This window comes from Mus musculus, chromosome 12 (genome assembly GCF_000001635.26).
Source record: "Mus musculus strain C57BL/6J chromosome 12, GRCm38.p6 C57BL/6J".
Classification (NCBI taxonomy): Eukaryota; Metazoa; Chordata; class Mammalia; order Rodentia; family Muridae; genus Mus; species Mus musculus.
This window is the reverse complement of record NC_000078.6, coordinates 15,697,806-15,715,550: the sequence shown is the minus strand read 5'-3', so window position 1 is coordinate 15,715,550 and position 17,745 is coordinate 15,697,806. Positions and strand designations below refer to the sequence as shown.

The 17,745-nt window shown below is 41.6% G+C and overlaps 1 long non-coding RNA gene across 1 annotated transcript in view; it reads right to left on the bottom strand.

The window, feature by feature from the left end:
* The window catches only part of Gm40287, a 120,544-nt gene that overhangs the window by 11,326 nt on the left and 91,473 nt on the right, over positions 1 to 17,745 (bottom strand). Inside the window, exon 2 of the long non-coding RNA XR_872503.1 lies at positions 12,272 to 12,546. This is a non-coding gene — a long non-coding RNA (predicted gene, 40287). The remainder of the gene's footprint in view (positions 1 to 12,271; positions 12,547 to 17,745) is intronic.

Here is a 17,745-nt window from a genome sequence, read left to right as displayed (position 1 = left end):
TATCCCAATATATTAGATCCTTTGAAAGAAACTTTGTTAATTAAGATCAAAGAATGGAGAGGATATACGGATGGAGAAGGACATTTAAAGAAAACACTCCATTAGAACTTTTCAAAGTGTCTAAGCTTGTGTGCGTGCATATGTGCTAGTGTGTGTGTGTGTGTGTGTGTGTGTGTGTGTGTGTAAAAGTAAATTTTAATCAAATTGGTTTTAAAATCCCATGCAGATTCAGCCTTAGGAATTAAATAAACCAAAAAATGAGATGCATAAATTTAAAAGCTGATAAGAAATATTAGAAATTTCATTGAACATAATTCAATGAATATATATGAATATTACATTTGAATAGTTTTAAATATCAGTATTTGAATATCAGTTTGAATAGTTGTCACAAACTGGTTTCGAAGAGTTATGACAGTATTAAAAGACAGATTCAACAAATAATTAGTGTTTAAGATGTTGTTCAAGGAGCCATGTCCTAACTAGAAAATTCTCCTCTGCATTTGTTTTTATAACATGCATAAGTTTCAGATTTATTAAAAGGGTAAAATGGAGAACTGTAGAATAGTTGGTCCTAATAAAATCAATAAGTTAGTTGAAAGAGACAAATTCCTAAGGAACTCATAAATTACTAAGTCACTAAAGAAGAAATTGACAACTTGAGTTGCTTTGTATTTATTAAAGAAATGTACTTATGGTTTAATTTTTTCTAAGAGCTTTTCCTTAGTGGCACATAATTTCCTTGGTAGATTACATCACAATTCCATGCGATATTTACATTAATTGTATGAACAATATGAAAGAAAACTGAGTTTCAAATAATAGTCTCAAACTCATTCTAAGACACTAATGTAATTCTCACCAGAATAAGACAAAGGCATACAGAAACATGCAACAGGAGAACATCACTCCTATACCGGAGCGCATGGGGTCTGAAAATATTTTACCTGATCAAATAGTGCCCTGGTTTAAATGAGAAATGTCTCTTATAGGCTCATGGGCTTTGAATACTCTGTCCAAGTGTGGTGGTGCTGTATGGGGAGGCTTAGAAGGTGTGGCTTTGCTGGAAGAAGTATGATGGGGTACAGGGTGTTGAGTGAGGGTCTTTGAGACCTAAGGCCTAGCCCTACTCCCAGTTTAACTTTTCTGCTTTGCACATGTAACCGGTTAAGATGTGCGCTCTCGGGTTTTTTTTCTCCAGGTCACTTGTTTCCCCACCATGATGGGGCGGTCTCTGGAACCATAAGCCCAAATAAACCCTTCCTTCTATAGGCTGCCTTGGTCATAGTGTTTTGTCACAGCAGTAGAGAGGTAACTAATACAGACAGTACATATGAATATACTGGGAATAATGTATACTTGCTTTAATATTTGAAAATAAATGTTATTAATCATGTTAAAAACTTCTCTAATTTTTTTATTGATTAAAACTCTCACCAACAAGGTATAGAAAATGTCTTATTCAATCTGAGAAAGGGTGACATTAAAGTCCTGCAACTAGTAGTCTGAACATGATGAGGTCATTGCACTCAGAAACTCACAGCATCTATGATTGTGGGTACAAAATCAGACCTTTCAGTTTTCTACCATGGCTTGGGAAAGGGCTCATAAGGCCTCACTACTCCCTAAGTTTCCTGGAGGAGGGGGTTTATTTTTCTTCTGTGACATCAGTTGTTCATGGCCCAGTAACTAAGCCTCCTTGTGCTCATGCAAACAACTCCCCCTAAAATAGCTCAGTCATATGCACAGAGGCACGCAGTCACGCATGAAACTAGACAGTCAAATTGAAAGGATGGCTTAGCAGGAAGAAATTTTGCATGAGTGGGAAGGGGATGAGAGAGGGAAACAGAGAATGAAGATTATCAAAATACATTCTATAAATGTGTGAACTGGTAAACACACACACAGACAAACACCCCCCAACCCCCACCCCCCCACATGTGTGCAAGTGTGTATATATTCCTGCAGCTAACACAATTATGGTGAAATTGTGATTTGCTACAAAGAAGAGATTGGATATCATGAATTTTAGTCAGCATTTTAATTGGGCATTTTAGCCAGTAAGATAAAACAAACAAACAAAAATATGAACTGTGACCAAATTGTGAAGCAGAAAGTAAAAAGGTTTTAATACATACTGTGGACTTCATTATCTATGCAGAAAATCCAACGGATTTTTTCATCAGAACCTGCTATACTAATAAGCTTAACTAAGCTTTAGGATGTAAGAGTTTATAAGCGTTTCACTATCTTAGCTATGGTAGTGACTGCGTATAATTTTAAAATCAGTCCCATTCACTATAATATCAACGGATACAGAGTATTTAGGGGAAATCCATGAGAAGACATGCAGATGAACTGTGTCATAGCAATCATAGGCAGCTTGAGGGAGATGAGGAATCTAAATAAGCTAAGAGATTCACAATGGACACAGAGCAGGCAAACTTTCCGTACCCTGGCTCCCAGGTTCAGTGAAATTCTATGCAAAATGCTATAGAAGTTGTTCTGCACAAATTGGTGAGTGAATTTTAAAGTTCACCCAGACATAGAAAATATTTAGAACATTAAGGCACATAGACTTTAATTATTAAGTTTGTTTGTTACTGCTTTGATTGCTGTTTTTATATGTATTTATTCTGTAGAGTTAGTATTTTGTTATGGTAGCTTTATAAAATCTTAAGTCATATTCTCCCCCCCCTCTGTGTGTGTGTGTACATCTGTGTGTATTTACACATACAATGTTGTATGCTGATGTCTGAGGACAGCTGTGGGAGCTGATTTTTTTTTTCCTTCAAACTTGTGGGTCCCAGGTTGAGCTCAGGACATCAGTCTTGGTAGCAAATGCCTTTAACTGTTGAGATATCTATCTCACAAGCCTTATTAAGGGCATTTTAACATGGGATTGAATGTGAAACTCAAGAGGGAAAGAAAGATTTGGTCTACAAAGTGAGTTCTAGGACAGCCAGGGATATACAGAGAAACCCTGTCTTGAAAAACAAAACAAAACAAAACACAAACAAACAAACAAACAATCCATCAAAATACTGACAAGCATGTGTGCAGGCTTCCCAAAAAGGGCCGTGCTGGAGCAAAGAGACTAACATAGCAAGTTATCATAGGGGAGTTCAGAAATCATACAGTAAAGAGTCAACTAATTTTTTTGACAAAACGCAAAGGTATAAATGGAAGTATTCTCAACCAACCAAGATTGAAATTTTGTATATTCACAAATAGAAAAAAATGAGATGTGTTGCCTAAAGTCCAGTGAAAGCAGATTATAAACCTAGAATAAGCCTCAAACTAAAATGCTTCTAGCAGCAAACCAGAGATGAAACCTGTGTAATCAAGAGAGTAGGTAAAACATTTCTTCCCTAAAATGCCAAAGGATGGTCAAAATTGTCATGGAGTGCATCAGTATGAATACTTGCTCTCAGAAAGTCACTGCTAAGATAATGAAATGACAAACTGCAGATTGGGAGAATTTATCTGCAAACCCCATAGCTGAAAAATGCAATGTATTAAAACAGTGCTGTAATCCAGAGCTGCGGGATAGCTCAGGGGTACAGCATTTGCCTAGCATAGACAAGACTCTGGGTTCCATTCTCAGGGTCACACTAACTAACTAACTAACTAACTAACTAACTAACTAACTAACTAATAGTAATTAAATGTAGGGAGTGGTGGCAAGGCAGATAAAAGCATTTGCTGCTCTTACAGAGAACTCTTGTTTTGTTCCCAGAATCCAAATGGTGGCTCACAAGTGTACATCACTGAAACTCCAGGGGAATCTGACACACACACACACACACACACACACACACACACACACACACACTTGTGTGCAAGTACATTCATAAAATTAAAATTAAAATCCTTAAAAATAATACAGTTACTAATGATAAAAAAAATCCCTAAACAACTCAAAACCCTCTTTTACCACATTACATACCCATTCAGTCCTAGGTAATATTCCCCCTCTATAATGAAAACTGGAGAAATATGTACATGCAAAGCCATATACATTGCTATTTACCCCAATTATATTTGAAATAGTACAAAATTGGAAGTAATCAAGTGACCATGCTTAGGTGAATACACAAACATTGCAGTATAATAACAGATTCTATAAATTATGAGTAAGAAACAGGGTATGGAAATGTATTTCAAAATTATCACACTAAATCAAAGGATTCAGATTACAACCTGCATGTGTCCATGTTTTTAACTTTCTAAAACAATGTAAAGTGAATGATACACAAGAGATGAGCAGTTGCTGGATATAGTGTTGGAATAGGTCAGCAAGAAGGATTATAAAGAGACACAGAGAGAGACTTCTAGCAGTGATGGCTGTCCCTGTCACCTTGACTGTGATACACTCATGTTTGTGTGGTGAGCAATTCCATTGCACATTAGTTATATTTAGGTCATGTGTGTAAATTACACCCCAAGAAGACAATTAAAGTAAAATGAGCAAATAATATCCAATGAATTTCATCTCCAAGGCTGAGGATATGGATCAATTGGTAGCATATATAACAGACTGTGTTCAATTCCAAGTGTGGTGCAGCAGGCTTATCACCCCATCTTCAGGATGTAGAAGAAGGAGGATCAGCAGTCCAGGGTCATCCTAGGTTTCATTGGGAGCTTCAGGGAAGCCAAGAACCCTTGAGACCCCCCATCAAATCTTCAGCTTCCTTCTTTATTTTTTAATTGGATATTTTCTTTATTTACGTTTCAAATGTTATCCCCTTTCCCAGTTTCCCTCCCTCCCAGAAACACCCTATCACATCCTCCCTCCCCCTGCTTCTATGAGGGTGTTCCTCCATCCACCCACCTACTCCCACCTCCCCACCCTCGATTCTCCTACATGAGGGCATCTATCGAGCCTTCATAGGACCAAGGACCTCTCCTCCCATTGATACATGGCAAGGCCATCGTGTGCTACATATGCAGCTGGAGCCATGTGTACTCCTTTGTTGATGGCTTAATCCCTGGGAGTTCTAGGGGGTCTGGTAGGTTAATATTGTTGTTCTTCCTATGGAGTTGCAAATCTTTTCAACTCCTTCAGCTCTTTCTCTAACTCTACTATTGGGGACCCCACGATCAGTCCAATGGTTGTCTGTTAACATCTGTCTCTGTATTTGTAAGGCTCTGGCAGGACCTCTCAGGAGACAGCCATATCAGGCTTCTTTCAGCATGCACTTCTTGGCATCCACAACAGTGTCTGGGTTTGGTAACTGTATATAGGATGAATCCCCAGGTGGGACAGTCCCTAGGTGGCCTTTCCTTCAGTCTCTGTTCAGCTTCCTTCTTGCTTCTGAATTGCTGTAGCAATAGATATTTTGGGGGGCACACTCTTTATTTTGGGTTACATCAGTCATTTTCATTTTTAAAAATATTTCTTAAGAGATTATAAATATAATTCTGGGTCTCATAAGATAAAGCACAGGTTAAGAGGTACTTCTGCTTTGTCGAAAAACTGGAGTTCAATTCCCAGCTCTCATGTTAAGAGGCTTACAACGGCCTATAAGTCCATTCTCAAGTGATCCAAAATTCTGGCCTCCTTTGATATCTGCAATCACATGGTCACATTACTGCTTCCCACATACATATAATTAAAAGGAAAAGACATCATTTTTGACCCCTTTCTATACCCTCCATATGTACAACCAGAGCTTGCTTGCTTGCTTGCTTGCTTGCTTGCTTGCTTGCTTGCTTGCTTGCTTGCTTGCTTGCTTGCTTGCTTCCTTCCTTCCTTCCTTCCTTCCTTCCTTCCTTCCTTCCTCCTTCCCTCCCTCCCTCCCTCCCTCCCTCCCTCCCTCCCTCCCTCCCTTCTGTCCTTCCATCTTTCCTTCCTTTTTTTCTTTGAATTGCAAGACAACATGCTTGCTTTTTTGTTGGATACCAGTGCCTTGCATAGTTGAATAAACATTTCTGGTTTCCTTTTTCTAGCCTCAAGTACAGATCTGGTTTCCTGGGTAGATTCTACAGTGGGGGCAAGGATATTCTGCTGATATTCAACACTTTTACACCAACAAAAGTATGTTGTGTTCACTGCTTGAAATTACCATCAACAGAGATTGTCCTTGATCTGAGTAGTTTAAGCCCTCTGGGTCTTGGCACAATTTGTATCCCAGATTAATTAGTTGATGTGTATAAGGCACTTTGAAAATGGAAAACTTTTTGAAAGTACAAAGTCATGTAGTAACAATGATCATTATATACAGATGAGTTCCAAATCTAGCCATCATGCTTGGACAAAGAAACCTGGCTGCAGACTGACAGTGGCAAGGTCCTGGATCTAAGGGTTCCTTAAAAGGTATACTATGCAGCTATTCTCTTGCGACCTGAGATGCGTTAGAGATACTAGAAATCAATGTAGTATTCCTGCTATCTGAAATATGTCTAAGATAATAGACAAAATATATTTTCAAACTGTGGTGTGTGTGAATGTGAGTGTGTGTGTGTGTGTGTGTGTGTGTGTGTGTGTGTGTAGGTACATATGGAGATCATAGATCAACCATGGCTGTCATGCTGCCTACCTTGTCTTTGAGACTGAGTTTGTCATTAGCCTGGAACTCATCTAGTAAGCTAGGCTCTCTGATTACCTAGTACCCAGGGATCAATTGATCTCTACCTCCTAACCACTGCTAGGACTCTAAGTGTGTTATTGGTGTGCACAATTAATTGTGTTAATTACTTTTCTGTAGCTGTGATAAAACACCACGGCTGATCATGATTTATGGAAGAAAGAGTTTATTTTGGCTTATGATTCCATAGGGGGAGTCTGTAATGGTAAAGAAGGAATATCATGGGGCATGCAGAACAGGAAGCTATGATACCACAACCCCTCCCCCCTCCCCCCACACACTGAGAGATGGAGACACACACACACACACGCACACACACACACAGATAATACATCTTGGGTCTGAGGCCATATAAATCTCACAGCACAGCCCACCCCAATAATGTACTTCCTCCAGCAAACCTAACACTCAAAATGTGAGCAAGTAGGAACCCTTTCTCATTCAAAGCACCATATCAGCTTTTGTTACATGGATTCTGGGAGTTGAATTCAGGTCCTAATGCACTTTAAGTATCTGAGTCATCCTTCCTGCCCTAGCTACACCTTCAGTTCTTTTCAAGGCCATATTAAATTTACTTTTAGTTCCTTTCCTTTCAGAGATGCCCGTAATCACCTTTGTCCCAATGGTTCTCATTAAAAGAAGGAAAAAGGATTCCATTTAATGTTTTCTTTTGTTCTGAGCAGCCCTCAAGGCTCTCAAAATTTTTTGTCAGTGGCCTACTTAGTCCATAGACTGTCTCACTCTGAGAATAAACAAGGTCCCTAAGTTCTCTAAAAGCAAGCAAATTATCAGAGCAGCCGAATCTTGGCATAGTGTCTTGGCCTTCAACATGGTGGTTACAGGCACACATCTCAGGTTCCTTCCAGAGTTAAAAAAGTCTTGTGTGGATCCTCTCCATCAAGTGACAACTGACAACCAGCTGATGCTGCCAGCCATAAGGCCATCTCATTCATATCCACCCTTCCAGACCCTCTCTGTTGGTGAACTCACTAGAGCCTTGGGCCCTCTCTTCACCATCAACCTACAGTGGAGAAAGTGTGGATTGAGTCCTCCGCTGGCACCTTAAGGGGAAGTCTTTGAAGAGCCCAGTGTGAGTCATCTGTAATTGTCATGACTCACAAGTCAAGTTCAGAGACCAGGCTCCCTTTAGTACATATTGTCCCATCAATAGCCTGAATTGGCCAATAGTTAATTTGCAAATTGCAGGACTCAGAAAGGCGAGACAGTAAAGACAGGGCAATTAATGCATTATTTTTTTTTAAAGGCGAGGTAAGTCTATTCAATTCTCATTCATTACGCCTGTGAGACAATCTTTTAATCTCCTCCCTCGGGGCTTAAGAGAGTCAGTAGTCATCTCAATTCCCTGTTCTGTTCGCTGAGGCTCACAGGCCTTGATCATAGGAATCTTACTCTTCCTGGTTAGACCATGAAGAATTCCATTTAATGTTTCTTTTGTTCTGAGCAGCCCTCGAGATCATGTTGTTCAACAGGACACCATCTTTCTAAGAGATTGTCACCTGTGCTCCATCTTAGTTTCTTTTCCTGCTACTGTGATAGGACATCCTGATAACAGCAACTTGAGAGACAAGGTGTTCATTCTGGATCAAAGTTCAAGGGCACAGTCCATTATGGGGAACTCAGGGTTTGTAAAGGCTGCCCATATCACATTCACAATAGGAAAGCAGAAGGTGGAGCTAAGCTCACAGTCTCCCTTTTACAGGATTCCATGCCCAGGGAATGGCACTCTGGACAAGAAGATGGATCTTCTCACATCAGTTAAAATAATCAAGATAGTCCCCTACAGGCATGCCTAGAGGGCCTTATCTCCCAGATGACTCTCTATTCTACCAATTGACAGTTACACCCTCTCAGCTTGCTTTGCCACTTAGCTGGCTGCCAATCAAAAAAGGAGCCCTAAGAGCCATTCTAGTTACTTCATAGTTTCTGAGTTTATTTAGTCTTCAGTTCTTGTCTTCTTTTTTCTGATGCAGTTTCTCTACCACTTGAGTTTCTTAGCTTGTATGTACAATATAGTGTTATCCACCAGATGATTCGGCCTTTAAAAAGAAGACATGTCAGCTGAGGGCACAACAGAATGTGACCTTATTTGGAAGTTGGGCTGATGCAGGTATAATTAAAGCATATGATGTCACTCTGGACTGGGGAGGATTCTTCATTTAATGTGACTGGTGTCCTTATTAAAAAAAAAAAAAGGAGCCACATGGGGATAGAGTGCCAAGGGACAAATGTGCAGACAGGGTGGCAGGCAATGTGGATGCCAAAATGTCTAGAAAACCAACAGAAGAATCAAGGAAATCTTCCCTAGAGGAGTTCAGAGAGACAACAGCCTCAAAGCCATTGTGATTTCATACTCTAACCTCCAGGGTGGATGTATGTATTTCATTGTTTCTGGCCATACAGTTTGCAATGTGAAGTTAGAGTGGTTCTAAGACACAGTGCAATGGCAGAAATGCTCTTTTCTAAGGCTGGAGCTGAAGGATAAGAACAGAACAAAACAGCAAATGTAAAGTTAGGCAGGGTTTAAAATGTGCCCTATTTGATTTGTGAAAGATACATCTTCAAGTGTCATATCTCGGTGCAGGTATACACTTTGTATACATCTGGACAAACATCAGGATGCCTTGACAGTTGTCAAAGGTCCACAGTCTGAACTACCAAGAGATAAGGAGTCTGAGTCCCAAGAGTGAGGGGATGGTCTGTACCAGGAGATTATGTTTAAGAACTCTGGCTATGAGGCGCACACAGTAATGGCACATTACTTGGGCAGGCACATTCAGACATGAAATAGGCAGAAAGGGAGAATGATTGAACTTAGTGATGACATAGCCTACTGGGTCAAGAAAGGCACCCAGAAAGAAGATATGTACAATACTGATGGATGCAGGGACTTGAAGAGACAGGGATGGGGATGAAGAACTCCATAGATGTGGAAGTCATGCAAGTAAAAGCATGGGGGGAGAAACAGAATGGTACACAAGGTCCAGTGAAGAAACTCAGCTGGTAAGAAGAATGGGCCAACACACCAACTCTTTGGGGGAGAATCAGGAGACAAAAATTAAGATCTTTATTCTCCCTCTGGCTTGACTGACTTTGGAAGTCTTAAAGTCTCTTTGTCTTTCTCCCCATCCTTCTGAGTCTTCTGTCCTCCCCTACTACCTTCCTCCCCTTCTCCTTTTCCTTCCTCTGTCCATTTCTTCATTCCCTCACCCTCTCTCTGTCCCTCCCTCCCTCTATCGTTGCCTCTTCTCTCTTCTTTACTTCCGATCTTTCCTTTCCCCTTCCCTCCCCTTCTTTTCACCTTCCTATTTTCATCTCCTTCTCTCTTTTTCCCTGTATTTCACTCTCATCCCGTTGTCTTCCCTCCCATCAATATTTAGCACAAATGCACTGATTGTCTGTGTCTCCAGCCCTTTGGTAAGCTAGAGATACAGAATTATTTCCCACAGTCTCTGCTTGGAAGGGGTGCTCATAGAACACTGCTGTGCTGGGGGCTGAGAGGGAAGGATTGGGAATACAAAGCCTGACCTATGCTTGACATATATCCAGGAAACATAAACAGCACGTATTGACAGGCAGACATGGTCCAAGGGTTTTTATACACATGATCTCATCATATTGCACTAACTGGTGGAGTGCTTATTATTTTGTCTAATGCACACATGAGACTTAGAAAAAGTAAAGAAACAGTTCCAGTCACACAGATAGTATGTGGCAGAACTCAATTTCTATGTTCCTAACCTTTTATTTGTGCTCTATATGCCAAGTAATTGAATCTGCACAGCCTCACACAGGGATAATGATGTGGTTAGCCGTGGTATTTTTTTCTGGGTGCTTTGTAGCCATTAAATTCTCACTCTGTCTCATATCTCTATATATCTGTCATATGCATTATGTATGTATGTATATATGTATGTATGTATAGATAGATAGATAGATAGATAGATAGATAGATAGATAGATGGTAGATATGCTTAAAACAAAGCCAATCCTCTCTGAAATTCCATCTTTTCCCAAAGGGAAGCATTTCTACCTAGAGACAAACACTTGTGACAGAGCAGGTCTTCCACGGTCCACAATCCTTGTCCCTGATTCAGCACATAGGGACTGAAAGACACACTGACTAAGAGCAATGGTGGCTAGCTGCAAACATACACTAACACACGCTAATCTCATCTCCTGCCTCTGCTGGACGCATCTCAGGAATGTGGGAGGCTAGCATGTCAGATAGGCAATTACTGGCCGGACGCAGCATTGCATAATGGGATGATGACTAGGGCTTCCTGCTTCAGCGAGAATGCAGCCAGCTTGCCAGAAAGGATTTATCTTCCCAAGAGAAACATGCCAACTTTAGGAGGATATGAAGTAACTGTTATTATGGGGAAAAAAAGACAAGCTTAATTTGAAAATACTCAAGGTCCCTTTCAGCTTGTGCTCTGTCTGCATGTTCTCCTCCTCCTCCTCTTGCTCCTCCTGCTCCTCCTCCTCCTCCCTGCCCCAGTTCTATCTTCTGGTTTTCTTCCTTGCATGTGACCAGGTCTCCGAGTCGAGTCCATCTTTATATTTCTGTGGCTTTGTTGCCATACTTGCCTTTTCTTTACCCTAGTTCAGTGTTGAAGAGAAGGGTCTTAATTCTCCACAAACAAAAATCCATGGTGCTGATAAAATTAAAAATGTGTCTGTGGTGTTGTTGTGTAGGAGGACCTCGCAGACTGAACATTAGTTAGAAGAGACTCAGTTACCTAATATACAACATCCTGGTAGGTCTTTCATGATAACTAAGCAATCTAACTGACCATAACCTTCCCTTGCTGGCAAATGTGTTCATAGTAGGTGCTCTGTAAGCCCCTTGGCTACCATAGGCTCCTATGAAACCTGGACTCACCTCCTCAGTGTGCCTGATTTGCTGCATGGAGGGAAAAAAATCCTTGCACAAAATTAGATAAAAGAGTAACATACAGAATTCTTATAGACATCCCTGGTTAATGACTTTTCCCCCACCTGGTAAGGATGTTAAAATACAGGATAATAAAGTCATTGGCTTAGAGGTTCCCAGCATCATTTAGAACCTCTGCCACTAAAAAGTCAATATTTCCAACTCTTCATTTTACTTTCTAATCATGCATCCTGCTCCCTTTCCTCCTGTTAAATCATTTTTATTACAACATATAAACATGGCAGCTAAGCAATTAAGGACATACATAACATAAATGGATATACAACATCCACACTTATAGAGAAAGCCTCAGTAGGTAATTATTATTGTCTAGAATTGCCATGTGTCATAAAGAATCTGTATTATTTACTACCCAGACTAGTGACCTGAGTTCAATTCTAGGAACCCTCATAATAGAAAGAGAGAACTCATCCCTGCAAGTTGTCCTCTGACCACAAGGGTGCCATGGTACACATACGCCCCACCAATCAATCAATTAATGTAATTAATTCACACACATACACACACACACACACACACACAAATGAATAAAATTGTAAAGACTTTTTTTTTTTTAAAAAAGAAGACAGAAAAATATATTAAATTAGAGTTCACTGTCTCATGAAAATCCTGCTTGGAATTTAAAGGGGTCAAAATGAATTTCATTCACACCTTTCAGAGTGGTTAAGCACTTGGGAACAAACAAGTGAGTTAAGTACTTTCTTACCTCTCACAGATTCTTGTGGTGTTTCATTGTTTGATTTTTAAGGATGAAGGTCAAGTTCAGAGAGGGAAGCACAAATTCCCCAAGGCCATTTTGAGCAAAGGAAGCAGGAAGTTGCAGGGAAAGCTGAACCCCATCCGCCTGACTCCAAATCCCTTCCCCTTTTACTTCCTTCAGTCTTCATCATGGATCACCAGGTCTTCCAGGTACAGAAGAAAGCTAGAACTTCCTTCATTTTCATCAAGGAGCTCTTTCTTCTATCCGATGAGCTCAAAATTCTGAGGGCATGGAGATATGCCTGGTGAATTTTACATCATCACAGTGAGATCCACCAACACACTAGGATTCCTCATAAATGCCCACAGCCACTGCATTCAAAGTCCCAATCTTCATGTTTTCTTTCCAAATAGCATCTATTCTTCCATCATCCCAAGACAATTAACAAGGTTTAAATGTGGAAAGCAATGATCTCTGGGTAACAGAGGGTATCAATCACTTTCCTTGATTAACTAAAGCTTACATTTTCTCCATGTGGCATTTCAGCATCTCACAAACCTGTGTATCTGATGGTGATTCAACCACAGCTCATTAGGTTTCATTTTATGTTCATCAATAAAATAACCATGTGATGGAGGTTGCCAATCCCTAACTCCTTATGACTGAGTTCCCTTTTGAGTCCTGAGATTGAAGTGTAGATTGAAGCCTGAGATCTGAATGTGCTTTGTTGACAAAATCTGTGTTACTGCTGTCTTGGCAAGTCTTGGTGCCAGGCAGCCTTCAAGCATCCACTGTCACCACCAGGGGCTCACCATTTGTTGGGCCCTATTTTGGTCCTGGTTTGGGCTTTGAGGACAAACCTGAGCCTACCTCTAGTTTCTGTGGCCTCATGGGAGAGCCTAAGCCTGGCTCTAGTTTTGTGACCTGTCTCAGTCACTTCCTTATCAGGGTGACTCAGCAAGACCTGTTTAGCCCCACCTCTGCCCTGCCATTGCTGATGTAGAGCTTTGCCATTGGCCCTGTCAGTCACTCCATACCCTCCGTCATCCTTCCCCACCTCCTATGTCATCTTACCCCACCAAAACCCCCTCCCTATGTTCTGAACTTATATAAAGGAGAGTTTGATGTCATAGAGTTGAGTTTTGCTTTGACAAGACTCCTTCCTTGGTGTGTTTCTTTTGGGCCTGGATACTTGCCATCTGCTCAGCCCCAGAGAGACCCTGGAGGGACCAGGATCTCTCTCCTCTTGTCTGGACCTGCAGGCAAGGAGCCGGCAACCATCTATCTTCCTCCTTTTCTACTTTCCTTTTTTCTCTCTCTGTCTGTCTCTATTCTGTCTCTTGTCTGTCTCTGTCTCTGCTTCTGTCTCTATTGCTCTCCTATCCTTTATCTCCCTTTCCTCTCGTTGTCATTCTTTTCCTCTCCTCGCCTTTCCTCCCCCCACCCCCATATATTTGATGTCAAGTCTAGTGACCTGAGTTCAGGTCCTGCACATAGACACACAGACACAGACACCCTCCCCCCCCCCCCCACACACACTTCAGAGAGTTCAAGTAATTTGCCCAAGATCACAAGCCCAGGTACAATTCACATTTAGGCTTAGCTGCCTGCAAAAGCCAAAGCTTTAATTACTTCAAGCCCCCTTGTAGTTGGCTACCTTCTAGCTGGCCACCTAGCATCGACATCTGTTTAAACCATATTTTTCTTGTTTTTGTTTTATGGTATCTTGAATCTCCCCGGTGGCTACACTGAGTGTAGCTATTGCAACAGATTCCACCAGAATCGTGCACTTTTCTGGTTTCCCTTCTTTCCCCATCCCTTAACATCCAGTTTTAGTGTTTCATGTCTAAGATCACAGGACATCCTAGATCCAAAAGTCTCAGAGTTAAAGAATTTTCCATTAAAACAATTATCATTGACTTGATTCCTAATAAATCTCTTGTCTCAGAACAGATGACTTCACTGAAAAGTTACCTACTTAATTACGTTGATCCTAGCTGACACTGGCCATTCCAACTCTACTCACAAAAGACCAACTTACTCAGCAGTCTTTGGAAACACCTACAAGCAGACCCTGGAGCCCCAAGTCTACAGAAAACCCCTTCATGTTTCCTAATGTGATTTCATGCCAACCCCAGCTCCATGTTACTCTAATCCTGTCCACAATTGGACCCCGTGTCAGCATTTGGCCTGCTTGCAACTCTTAAGACCTCTCTCACTACCTGGTCCCTGTCCATGTTTCCTTTGAAGGGGGAGGTTGTTGTGCCTCAGTTTCCTTAAAGATTAAAACCTTCCATCTTGGAATCCTACAGAAAGCCCCTTAAATCCAAGAAGTAAATAATTTACAAGAAGTAAATAATTCAAAAGCTTCAGCAATCGACCAGAATTACAAGGTCTCTTAACCCTCGACCCATATATACATATGCAATAAGGCCTGCTTGAGACACTCTTGGACTACCTGGGCTGCCTATAAGAGGCTCACACAAGTGGAGGAGCCTAGAAGAAACCAATTAGCCAAGGACCCAGAAGAGGCTCTGACCAACTGAGCTGTCTGGAAAGGATACTCTGGCTTGGATCCCAGAATCATTTCTATGGGAGGCAAGGGTATGAAGAAAGGACTCACACAGAGACACACATACAATGGAGTGGGGGTCATTTTGAGTTCAACTACTGCAACCTGGAACCTCAGCATGTTATTAGGTATGGTACTGGAGAGGTAGCTAGTCTCAGAAGGAAATCATTGTAGGTGAGCAGTCTCTGACTGCAAGAATGGGGAGGAGATTGCTGCAGTTCATTGTCTTTGCACACACACTGAACTCATCCATAAATAATCAAACTCCTGAAGATAACATTGCCATTCATCTTGACTTTGACCCATATGGATAATGGCTTTGCCAGTTTATCATGGGTCAGTTTTTCTGGGTCCTCAACAGCTAGTGCCTATGTCAAAATATACATTATCTGAGGATTTCACCTATTCAGGGATTCCTCCAGAGCTCCAGCATGTTGAGCTGCCTGGAGGCTGTGATACGAGCTCTAGGTTTCCAGCTTTCATGAGCTGTCACTCATACTGGTGTGCGGCTTTCGAGGATGCAGCTGCCTTTGAGTCTTTTCTGTTCCTGTAAGTGACCTAATCAAACTCATTGGTTCACCAAGTTGGACTGTGGTGGCATCCATACTTTGATCTGTCTTTGGTTTCCTGTCTGGAGTCAATATTTGTTCACATCTCCCTAGGAATAAATGTTACCCAACAAGTTCAATGATACTTTTATATTTCTTTAATGACAGAAGAAACTCAGTATCTTACTTAAGTCACTGAGAAGCAAACAGTTGTAAATCCTTCCATCTTCCCATGCACTAAAGAGCTGAGTTTCTAATAACGTACGGATACAGCCAATCACCATAAAATGGGATTCAGAATTCCTAAACCACCATTAGACACAAGGACTGGCCTAAAGACTTAGATGAAGCCAGATGAACTGGTGTGCCTTTCCCATCCACTCTGACTTCACTGGCTTTCAAGTGATTGTTTCCACTTGTTTCCTCCATCTGGAGATGCTAAACACATTTCCTATCTATCCAGAGGCTGCCCACAAAAACTGGTTCTGACAGTCACTGGTCCTAAACCAGGGAAGCAAGAGGAAGTTCTCAGAAAGAAAAGATGAGGCCCACCTAGGATCTCTGTTGTCATAGAATGCTGCTGAGTTAGTTAGATATACAGAGATTTGTTTTTAACCTCTCTAGGCCCTATCCCCCTCCTTACTCTGGAAATGAAATTCATTCTGAGCGTCCTTTGCAGGATAAAGTTAAGGAAAAGTAGAATGTTGGACTGGATTGGAAGCTCAGGGCTGGTGCAAATAGAGAGACATAAAATACAGACAACACAGGGGTCATCATGGTGGTTGGAGGACAAGACATGGCAGGGTGTGATTTCAAAAGGGGGAGTATTGAGGTGACACGTGGAAAATGAGTTATATATAAGGGGATTTTCAGGACTGTGGAGAGGAGCTCAGATCCTGGCTGATTGACCCATTCTCTAATTCCTGGGGAATCTGTTCATTGCAGAGGAGAGGCTGTGCAAGAGACATAGCTTCCCCTCCGTGCTCTGAATTCACTACTTCCAGAATGTTTACAGAGGCTTCAAGGAGTGAACCGAGTTATTAAAAGAGTAGCAATTAGGGTGGCCCATCCCAGCAATTTAAAGTTTCCTGTCTCAGGAAGCATGTGGAGGCCAGAGGAGGGGAAAGGGAGGATGCATTCCTGTCTCTTGATTGGATCTCCCCTAGATTCCAATTTCTGCGAGTAGAAGCAGGAGGGAGGGAAAGGTTGCCTAGTGCCAGCTCTGCTCCCCAAGGATGGACATGCCTCCACAGATGTTGCAGCAGCTGGTTAGGCCACTCCTCAGAGTCGAGTCTTTAGCTCCCTTCTTTTGGGGATCCTGGTTTAGTTTTTGAAGGTATTTTTTTCCTACCTACAGAAATGAAGCTCTCCTGGAAGCTGGTTGAGGAGTCAGGCTGTGCACCTTGGCTACAGGGAACATGTAAACAGAGGCTGCCTAGTGATTTACAGCTGCTGTCCAAGAGGGCTTCTCCAAACACCAGCTCAGCCCAGCAATGAGAATGCTCACTCTGTCCCCTTCAGACCTGCTCCAGTGGAGAAGGAGGGATTGCTTTGTTCCGATGCTCTTGGCCACCTCTCCTGCAGCCTGGAAGGGAGTTGCCAAGTTCATTTCTTCCATGCAACCTGAGCTTCCGAACAAAGGCTAGAGAGAAGGGCTTTTGACAGGCACACTGGAGTCAGTCCTAGGCAAAAGAGATTTTTTTTTTCCTGCTAGGAAGTTACACAATGCTGGGTAGGTCCTGTGACCTGTGGTCACGGTTCTCCAGAATCCCAAGGGGCCCATCCAAGAAAACGCCCATGTTTCTAGCCTTACAATTTGCATTCTCCCCAGAGGACTTCATTTCTCTGACATGGTACAGAACTTGGTGCAAGTCAAGGGCCCTAGGTACACTGGGGACAGCTGTTATTTGAGGCATGAGCCCTTGCACATTATATATATATGTGTGGGGGGTGTGTGTGTGTGGGTGTGTAATTACATCCTGGCTTGCAGTTCCTCAAAACAAGGTCACGGACATCTTCCAGTGTTCAGGTTTCAGCTTTGGGCTGAGAGGATGATGCCTTACTTTGATAAATTGACATTTCATTTGAACCTAACAATTGGCAGAAAGTAGGAATACGAGTGAGTACCCAAAAACATTCAATGGAGTGCTTTGGTGCTGTTTTCTTTTCTTCTGTGTATTTTTCTTTTTTTTTTTGAGAGAGGTTCTGTTTTTCTTATGACCATCTTTTTTCACCCAACTTTTTATATAGTAAGCCCCAAAAGGGTACTTCAAAAAAAAAAAAAAAGTATGAGTAACACTTTAGAAGCAACCCTCTACAGGTTACTTTCCACAGTGAGTGAGATTTGGAAGTGTCGCTTT